Genomic DNA, 10,572 nt, shown 5'->3' on the forward strand with positions numbered 1-10,572 from the left:
AGAAGGTTCCTTGGGCTACTTGGTGGCTAAGGTATCCATTAGGGTTTAGACTGAAACCCTAGCAGCCTATAGTATAAATAGAGACCCTTGCATGCAATTTTCGGCCACTTGTTCCCAAGAGAAAACCCTAGGCCGAAAATTAGCATCCTCCTCTCTCTCAAAGTTGCCTTCTTGCTTGTGTGGTGTTTGTGATCCATTAGAGGAATTACAATTGTGATTCTAAGCTCAAGAGAAGAAGATTCAAGCTACTATTTGAAGAGGTAAACATCTAGATCTGATGTTATATGTTAATTTTGATATTATGTATGCTAGATTAGGGTTTGTAAGTCTTGGATTCATTGCATGTACAATAGAGAAACCTAGATCCAAGCATTAGGGTTTGTATGAGCACATAGGATTGTTCTTATGCATAAAACCCATCAGTGGTATCAGAGCCTTGATTGGTTTCTGTTGTATGTGATGCTATAACTGTTTACATGCTGAAAATCGTTTTTCTGGCTTCTGTTCGACTGGACTCGGCGAGTCACTTCATGGACTCGGCGAGTCGGCCCTACTCGGCGAGTCCATGAGTGACTCGGCGAGTCGGATCGTCTGACAGAGGCAATATCGGGATTTCTTGCTGTTTTTGCTATGGAATAGTTGCCTAATCTGTGTTTATTGATAAAATTCGAGTTTTAATGATTTTGTGAGACTATCCTTGCCAAAAACAAAAGATATTTACCAATTGATTAGATAATAAATTCCTTATATGATTAAAATTGATTATTTGAATTAATTGGATAACTTATCTTGCAAGAAATTGAATTAGGTCAAATATAGATAATCACTAAATTAATTGTTTGATTTATATTATTTATTATTTGATCCCTTATGTTTTGAAAAGTTCAAAACTTGTCCTCAAGTTTTGAAATTTAAATTTTATGATTAAAAGTTTAATTTTGAATGATTTAAATTTCAAACCCTTAGAATTTTACAAGTTTAAAATTCAACCCTATACTATTATATTATTACAAGATTAATTAATATATATATGTATAAGAATAAGCTAGTCTTATCGCTAGTAGGCCTCATTCACGAAGCCAGTCTATAAGGTGGGTATAAGGTTGTTGCCTATAAAATGGCGCTTAATGGATGTTCACTCACATCCACCGTTTGCTTGACTGGTGGAGGGTCGTTAGCCGAACGGATAGGATAGGGCACTTAATTCCTCATTATAAGTATAATGAATATTTCAAAGTAACTACAATTTTTCAAATTCCCAATCTTAGTTACTTTAGGGTAAAATGTGAAAATTGATGCTATTCCATGGAATTACACTTTGTACCCCTGTCAAACGTTAGTGGAGCGTGCGTGGCTAACCGTCACACTAATTTGGATTTGACATTGGTGACAAAGGGCGGCTCGATGTTTATCATAGATCAATGGAGCGTGCGTGGTTAACCGGCACATTGATTAGGTGATAAAGACATTGAGTGCACCATGTTGATTCACATGGTTATTCACAACTTGTTTGCGATCCTCAGCATCCCAGTCGCAAATTTGAAGTGCATATCGAGATTTAAACATGTAATTGAAATGTTCAATGAATCTCAAAAGAAATCTAGGAATTTTCAAATACATTTAAAACTTAATCTCTTTTCGTTTTTCATGGTGAGAATTAGTGAATCGTCATTCACTTACCTTCAAATTATTTACTTTTAGATTACGGCATCCCTTTTCTAAGTTGTAAATAATGTTGTTGGATCCTAGCCCTAATTTCTCATTTGGGTGTTTAATTGGGGATTCATTTCTAATCAAACATTGTTCCTTTCTATTTCAGATGTCAAACGCAAACGCAAACAACAACGCTTCTGGGTCATTCTCGCTGATGAACCTGTGTCAAAAGGTGACATTTGATGGGTCAAACTTCAACGAGTGGATGAGATACATTCGCATGATAACTCGCTACGAGGACAAAGAATATGTCCTCGATGAGAAGCTGGAAAAGATCAACCCAGAAGTTGCTACTCCTGAAGAGATGGCCGCCTTTGAGGCCCACGAGCGTGATGCTACTAAAGTTCATTGCATCATGTTGGCCACCATGAACCTCGAACTCCAAAAGTCCTATGAGGACATGTATCCATATGAGATGCATCAAGATTTACTGGACAGGTACCACCAGAGCGCGAGGCAAGAGCGCTATGAGATCATTACCAACATGATCACCGCTAGGATGGGGAGTGGAGAATCCCTAACTGCTCATTTGCAAAGAATGCAAAGGTATGTTGATAGTCTTCTCAAACTTAATGTTAAGTTTGATGAGGATTTGGCTATCGACATCATCCTCCACTCCTTGCCTTCCTGCTACAACCAGTTCAGAATGACCTACCACATGAACAAGGAAGAGGTCACCCTAAGTAAACTTCAAGGGCTCCTGAGGACTTCTGAGAGCAACCTCAAGGACAAATCTATTGCATCATCCTCTACTGTAGCTGCTCCTGTGTTGGCAATTGGCCAAGGAAAGGGTAAAAAGAGGAAGGCTCCTTCTAAGAGCCACCGAAAGGGTAAGACCCAAGATGGTTCCTCTTCTAGCGGGACCAAAGCAGGTTCTGTTAAGCCCTCTTCTGACCCCAAGGAAGCAGAGTGCTTCTATTGCCACCAGAAGGGCCACTGGAAACGAAGCTGCCCAAAATATCTGCAGGATATTAAGGATGGGAAGATAAAGCCCACCTTTGCAGGTATGTATTTAATTAAATCTAATAACTCATCACTTGCTACTTCATGGGTCCTTGATACTGGATGTGGTTACCACATTTGTTCTGATTTGCAGGGGCTAAGAAAAAGTAGGGAAGTGGAGCATGGAAGGATAAACTTGATCATGGGAAACAAGAAGTCTTCACCAGTCACCAAGATCAGAGTTTATTCCTTAGTGTTGAGTAGTGGGTTAGGGCTAGATTTAAATAATTGTTGCTATTCGCCAGATATGGCAAGGAACATCATTTCTTTTCATGGATTGTTTAGACAAGGTTTCAGATATTCATTTGATAATATTAATGGTTCTATTAATGCTTATTTGAATGGTGTTTTTTTATTTCAATGCATTACCTTGTAATGGGATTTATGAATATGTGTTAATTATAGATAATTTAGGAAATGATGTTTTGAATATTGATTCGTCCACAAGTTTGGACAAAGCATGCTTGTAGCATTGTCGCCTTGGCCATGTTAACAAGAAACGCATAGCCCAACTCCAAAAGGATGGAGTCTTGGAGTCATTCGACCTTAGGGACGAAGACGTGTGTGAGTCTTGTTTACTTGGGAAAATGACCAAGTCACCCTTTACTGGCACATGTGAAAGGGGTGAGGGTGTATTGGATCTCATACATACTGATGTATGTGGACCCTTTAGATCCACCACAAGGGACGCTTGTCGCTTCTACGTGACTTTTACAGACGATTATAGCAGATATGGATATATCTACTTGATCAAGCAAAAGTCAGAAACCTTTGAAAAGTTCAAAGAGTTTAAGAATGAAGTGGAGAATCAGCTGGGCAGGAAAATCAAGATGCTTCGATCTGATCGAGGGGGAGAGTACCTAAGTCTTGAGTTTCACGACTATCTAAAAGAATGTAGAATAGTTTCGCAATTGACGCCTCCTAGAACGCCACAATTGAATGGTGTGGCTGAGAGACGTAATCGAACCTTTTTGGACATGGTTCGTTCTATGATGAGTCGTGCTACGTTACCAATCTCATTCTGGGGGTATGCCTTAGAGACTGCCGCCCATATCCTTAACTTAGTTCCCACCAAGAAGGTTGCCAAGACACCTCACGAGATGTGGACAGGGAAAGCTCCCTCGTTAGCACATGTCAAGGTTTGGGGTTGTGAAGCTTTCGTAAGACAAGAGACTCACGACAAGCTAGAACCTCGTAGTGAGAAGTGTTATTTCATCGGCTATCCACAGAAGTCTTTTGGCTATCTCTTCTATAGACCAAGTGACAATGTTGTCTTTGTTTCTAGGAGAGGAGTTTTCAGAGAGAGAGAACTCATAAGTCAAGGAGATAGTGGGAGTCAGATTGACCTTGAAGAGCTTCAAGAGTCAGGAGATGAAGGAACCTCTGACATTGGCACTCAACCTGAGGAGGAAACTCCTATTGAACCAATTGACCAGTCCTTACCTCTTAGACGTTCCAATAGAGTTAGTATTCCACCCCAGTTTTATGGTTTCCATATTACTACTGACGGGGATACGTTTATTAGTGATAGTACACTAGTAAATCTGGACGAACCTAATAGCTATAAGGAATCCATGGCAGGCCCAGAGTCTGCTAAATGGAAAGAGGCAATGGACAGCGAGATCCAGTCCACGTATGACAACCAAGTTTGGAATTTGGTTGATAATGTACCAGGTCGTAAGACAGTCGCGTGCAAGTGGATCTTCAAGAAGAAGACAAACATGGATGGGAAAGTGCACACTTATAAAGCGCGATTGGTCGCGAAGGGCTTTACTCAAACTCCTGGAGTTGACTATGATGAGACCTTCTCGCCAGTTGCTAAAATAAAGTCTATTAGGGTAATGCTCGCAATAGCTGCGTTTCATGATTATGAAATCTGGAAGATGGACGTAAAACCCGCTTTTCTAAATGGAAAGTTGGCTGAGGATGTTTACATGAATCAGCCAGAGGGTTTTATCGATGCGAAGTATCCAAATAGAGTGTGCAAGCTTGATAAATCCATTTATGGATTGAAGCAAGCATCTCGCAGATGGAATCTTTGTTTTGACGAGAAGGTCAAAGAGTTTGGTTTTCTGCGAAACGAAGATGAGTCATGTGTGTATGTCAAGGCCAGTGGGAGTATAGTGAGCTTCCTCGTATTGTATGTCGATGACATACTGCTCATAGGAAACGACATCCCAACCTTGCAGGAGGTCAAGTCCTGGCTTGGGAAGTGTTTCGCTATGAAGGACCTCGGAGAGGCTGCGTATATTCTGGGAATAAGGATAGTGAGAAACAGAAGTAAGAGACTGATAGGACTCAGTCAGGATACGTACTTGGAAAAGGTACTAAAACGTTTTAGTATGGAAAATTCCAAGAAAGGGGAGTTGCCAATTCAATGCAATACCAAACTGAGTAAGACTCAGAGCCCGAGTACGGAGGCAGAGATAGCTGATATGAGCCGAGTACCTTACGCTTCCGCAGTTGGCTCGATTATGTACGCTATGACTTGTACTCGCCCTGATGTGGCCTTCGCTTTGAGCATGGTCAGCAGATATCAAGGGAACCCTAGTAGAGCGCATTGAATTGCTGTCAAGAATATTCTTAAGTACCTACGAAGGACCAAGGAATGGTTTCTAGTCCTCGGTGGGAGTGATGACTTAAGGGTGCAAGGGTACAGTAACGCTAGTTTTCAGACGGATTGGGATAATTACCGATCGCATTCAGGCTGGGTCTTTACCCTGAACGGAGCAGCAGTGACTTGGAAAAGTTCCAAGAAAGAGACCGTAGCTGATTCAACGTGCGAATCAGAGTACATTGCGGCAAGCGAGGCGTCAAAGGAGGTTATATGGTTGAAGAACTTCATTGGAGACCTTGGAGTTGTGCCATCCATAAAGGAGCCCATGGAAATTTTCTGTGATAATGAAGGAGCGGTTGCCTTAACCAAGGAACCAAGGGATCATGGCAGATCTCGACATATCAACAGAAAATACCATTTTATTAGACATCGGGTAGAAGAGGGACTCCTCGTTGTGAAGAGGGTATCGTCAGAAGATAACCCAGCAGATCCCCTTACGAAGGGACTGAGTAGGGTCAAGCATTTGAAGCACGCTAGGAGCGTTGGGCTAAAGGACGATATTAGTTTAGATTAGATAGTTAGGAAACTTGTAATCGATAATTTTGTACTCAACATTTGATGATTAATTAAAGGTGTGTTATTTATAAGAAAGTTTCTATCTTGTGTTGATTATTTATCTATTGTTTCGATTTTGCATGTTTTGACTTCCTGAATAATAGGATTATTCGAACAGTCCACAATCGCTCATATGTTGGAAGTAGATATGAAAGAAGATTGTCATAAATTTGTTTGTAGATTGTCTAAAAGGTTTTAGACATAGCAAAGCTTTTCTACAAAGTTTATGAGTGCTTATGAAATATGTTTTGAGCATTGGAATAAACCCACACTTGCTAGTATCACTTCATGAAAGTTATCACAAGTGATCGCAAGATGATAATATCATATAATCTTTAAACCTAGAGATATGGTTATTGTTTGCTAGTTGATTATGCATTGATAATATGAAAACGCATCAGTAACTTGATGTTATAAAACGTATTATTGTGTGTAACTTAGCTAGTAGATAATAAAAGCATATAAGTCGAAGTTTTTCTGTTCCTTTCATTCTAAGAGAATAAAAGCAATATCTTGGCCACTCGATGATTTGTTTTGACTTATGTGTCGGGCCCGGTCAGGATGAGGTTGATGTGTTCAACTGAATTCTATGTTGAACAAATCAGAAATCGAGTAACAAAATGCTGGACAATAAGTATTGTCGACATGATATCTAGAACAGAGGATTATACGATCCCTTATCTGAAGGACAGGATTGTGATCAGAGTTGACAGAAGCGTATAAGAGCTACGATTGCTAACTGGATTCTGAAGTCATATGTGACATATAGTTACTAGACTTATCCAAGTGGGAGACTGTTGGATTAGTGTCTAAGCCCGTAACTATATTTTTTATGAACTTGACCCGGTTATGCATGGTCCGTTTGGGTTGCCTTCACCAAAGCAACTTGACAAGGTAATTTAGGAAAGAGAGAGGATGTTATGGTTTATTAATATATTATAAGAATAATATATTAAAAGAGAAATCATATTTATTTAATTAGTATTAGTCATAAATTAATTAGGAATTAATTTGGTGACTAAAAGAGATTAATTAAATAAAGGGGCATAAACTGTCAAATGTGTGATAGTTGAGTTTTGGGCTGGGAAACCTAATGAACTAAGGGGGAACGAAATTATGATGAGGGATCATCATATTTTCGTCCAAGGGCCCTATTCCAGAAGGTTCCTTGGGCTACTTGGTGGCTAAGGTATCCATTAGGGTTTAAAATGAAACCCTAGCAGCCTATAGTATAAATAGAGACCCTTGCATGCAATTTTCGGCCACTTGTTCCCAAGAGAAAACCCTAGGCCGAAAATTAGCATCCTCCTCTCTCTCAAAGTTGCCTTCTTGATTGTGTGGTGTTTGTGATCCATTAGAGGAATTACAATTGTGATTCTAAGCTCAAGAGAAGAAGATTCAAGCTACTATTTGAAGAGGTAAACATCTAGATCTGATGTTATATGTTAATTTTGATATTATGTATGCTAGATTAGGGTTTGTAAGTCTTGGATTCATTGCATGTACAATAGAGAAACCTAGATCCAAGCATTAGGGTTTGTATGAGCACATAGGATTGTTCTTATGCATAAAACCCATCAGCTTTATCACCGGGGGTGCCTTCTTTGTGAGCGGTCCTTGCGAGTCAAGTAATTGCCTTGTTGTCACGTTTACTCCATCATAAAAAATGGATACGTCTTGTTGACTATTAAGATCATGATGTGGGCAATTCCTTAGTAAGCCTTTGTACCTCTCCCACGCCTCATAAAGTGATTCTCCGGCTTGTTGCTCAAAATTAGCTATAGCTTTCTTCAACTTGGCTATCTTTGATGGTGGGCAAAATTGATCAATAAACTCTTCTTTCATTCTAGCCCATGTGGTGATGGATCCTGGAGGGAGTGATTTTAGCCAATCTTTTGCAGCGCCTATAAAAGTGACCGGTAACATACGAAGCAAAACGGTGTCGCGAGCCACATTAGGAAAGTTAAAGTAATCGGCTATATCATTGACCTCTTCTAGGTGCTTGTACGCATCTTCGTGATCTTTTCCATAGAACGGAATTTCTTTAAGTTGGGCGAGTATGTGGCCTTTAAGTTCAAAGTTGGCATTTTCTGGAATCGCGGGTTGCACGAGTCCCGGACCGGTATCTTCACGCATCCTCTTCTTCCACTCGACCATGGTAACTTCATCGATGTTAGCCATGGTGCCGCCGAATCCGCCTTCTAGATCGCTACCTTCTTCAAATTCGCTTTCTTCCTTTTCGGATTCGTACACGATGTATTCCTTGATTGGGTCTTCGTTTGCCAAGGAAGAGGCGATGGATGCTCTTGATTTACTGCTCTTCTTCTTGCTAAAAACGGATTTGAGATTCTTCAAAGGTGAGTTCTTTGAAGATGCGGATTCTCCAACGGTTTTGCCTTTGTTCTTCCTTAAAGTAGCTTCCAGGTCTTCAAGTGGTGGAATTAAAGGTGTATTGCCTCCTCTGGTCATAAACACTCTGCAATAAAAGCAAGATAAACGCGTAAAAAGAACAAAAACGAAACAAAAAGAAAATAAAAACGAAACTGGAAATCAGCACTGAACTCGCCGAGTAGGTTCGACTGCACTCGGCGAGTACACTGCCTAAAAGCCTAAAAACAAATAAAAAACAAATAAGAACAAATAAATACTAAAACTTAACCTAATTACTGAATTACTGGAAAAAAAATAACTTTGTGCAAGATAAACTCACACAAAGGATCGATAAAACTAGAAATTAGAATTAATTTTTGAACCGTTCCCCGGCAACGGCGCCAAAAACTTGATGTGTGTAAAACCAACTCGTTTTATTCCTACTCTAAAAATATAATTTAAACACGCAAAGGCAGTGAACCTGTCTTTTAGTGGTATAGTTGAATAAGTAGGGTGACGAACTCGAGGAACGGAAATTAACCTAATAACTAGTTTTAACCAACAAGTAATAAAAGTAAAAGGGTTTTCTCTAGTTTTACAAGACTAGAAACTTAGACACACTAACTAACACGCAATTAACTAATCAACTAAAACCAAGTAAAAATTCACCAAATTTAATAAAAGGTTTCTGCTTAGGTTCAACTCATTCACTCCTATGGTTAATTTTATGGCAAAGCAATAGATTAATTGTTATTGGTTACCGACTAAAGGGATGTTCATGCAGCCTAATTGCCTTCCTATTAACAGAGAATAGTTATGGTTAATGCATAAGGATCTTTAACAAGCTTAATTTAACAAAATCACCAATTAACAATTAATCAAACCATAAAATTAATCCATAGGAGTAAAATTGTCTTCCCTAAACAGAAACTAGTAAATTTAGCTCATGATTACAGTAGTCAAAAAGCTAAAAACGAAAGTAATCAACTCAAACATTGTTCAATTCAAAGATAAAGTGGAAAATTAAACCTAAGTTGCCTTGAATCTTCTAAGAATGAGAGATTAGGGTTCTTCTCACGTTCTTCAGGTCTCCAAGGGTTTCCTTAGTCGCAAAGTATCTTCCAAAAAAGCCAGAAAAGATTGTGGATTCGGAATTTGACCTCTATTTATAAGATCCTCAAAACAGGGGCAACTCGTCGAGTAGATACCCAACTCGCCATGTTTCTTTGTAAAATCTGTGTACGGCAAGGACTCTACGTATTGCTTCGCGAACATTCGTGGAAACTCGTCGAGTAGACGATTGGACTCGCCGAGTAGCTTCAGGTTTGTACTTCCTTCTTCATTCTCCAGCTTCTAATTGCATCTCCTTCCTCCTTTTTGCTCCCGAGCATGACTTCTGGACTGAAAATACAATTTAAACATTATTAAGTACCTTTTGTCCATAATATGCAAATAATTAGCTAATAATTGATAAAAATCTATACTAAATATATGGCTAAATATGCACATATCATTAAACATGATTGGTATTCCAACCAGAAGGGGTGATATGGGTTAGATATGAGTGCCGTACTTGTGGGCCAGTAGTGGTAGGTATATGATGGTTTGAGTTATTATGATGTGTATTGGGTTGATTTCATATGTGAAAGAGTCATAACGTGTCTGAAGTGAGGAGAAGATGGGTCACTGAAGACAAGGTAGGAGGAGAGGCTGACGTGGTTCATGTAATGTTCATTATGTTAGCAGAAGTTGATGGCAGGGCGTGGAAGCAAGTCCAGCCAGTCGGTTTTCTTTTCGGGAGATGCATGGAACTGCTACTTGTGTGTGTCTTTTGGTTCAGTAATCGGTGAGGTGTCCGATGTTTCGGGTAGTGGGCAGACAAGTTGGGACCAGGGAGGTTTCGACTTCGTCTGAGAAACATCATATGGTAGCATGAAGAGTATAAGTGGGTTTATGACTAGGGATCCATGTGTGGTAGAAGTTTTTGTATCGTTATGTTGTTTGTTGATGAGAGGAGCGTCGATTAGGCCCTTCGAGCGGCGTGGGGAAGTGGATATCTACAGGACCGGAGTGTTGGGCAACTGAAGTGACGATAGTAGTGTCGACCGGTCATCGAAAGAATTCCAGTCATGAGCTGAGGGCCGGAGAGGGCATACCAGGCTCATATTGTGGGCTCAGAGGCAATCCAGACCTATGTTGAGGACCACGTAAGGGTATTCCAGTCATAGGATGGTGGATGAGACGCAAGGATAGATCCTTGGATCTCAAGTTATGTGTAGACCCGAGTTATGTTCATAGAGGTATTCCAATCTAGG

The 10,572-nt window shown here is 39.8% G+C and overlaps 1 non-coding gene across 1 annotated transcript; it reads left to right on the forward strand.

The window, feature by feature from the left end:
- Positions 1–7,577: 7,577 nt before the first annotated feature.
- LOC145135371 (small nucleolar RNA R71) lies at positions 7,578–7,684 on the forward strand. The gene has a single exon (XR_013719833.1). It is a non-coding gene; the product is annotated as a small nucleolar RNA R71 (small nucleolar RNA).
- The last annotated feature ends 2,888 nt before the right edge of the window (positions 7,685–10,572 follow it).

Source organism: Lactuca virosa, chromosome 8, assembly GCF_052849685.1.
Source record: "Lactuca virosa cultivar CGN04683 chromosome 8, Lactuca_virosa_CGN04683_v6, whole genome shotgun sequence".
Lineage (NCBI taxonomy): Eukaryota > Viridiplantae > Streptophyta > Magnoliopsida > Asterales > Asteraceae > Lactuca > Lactuca virosa.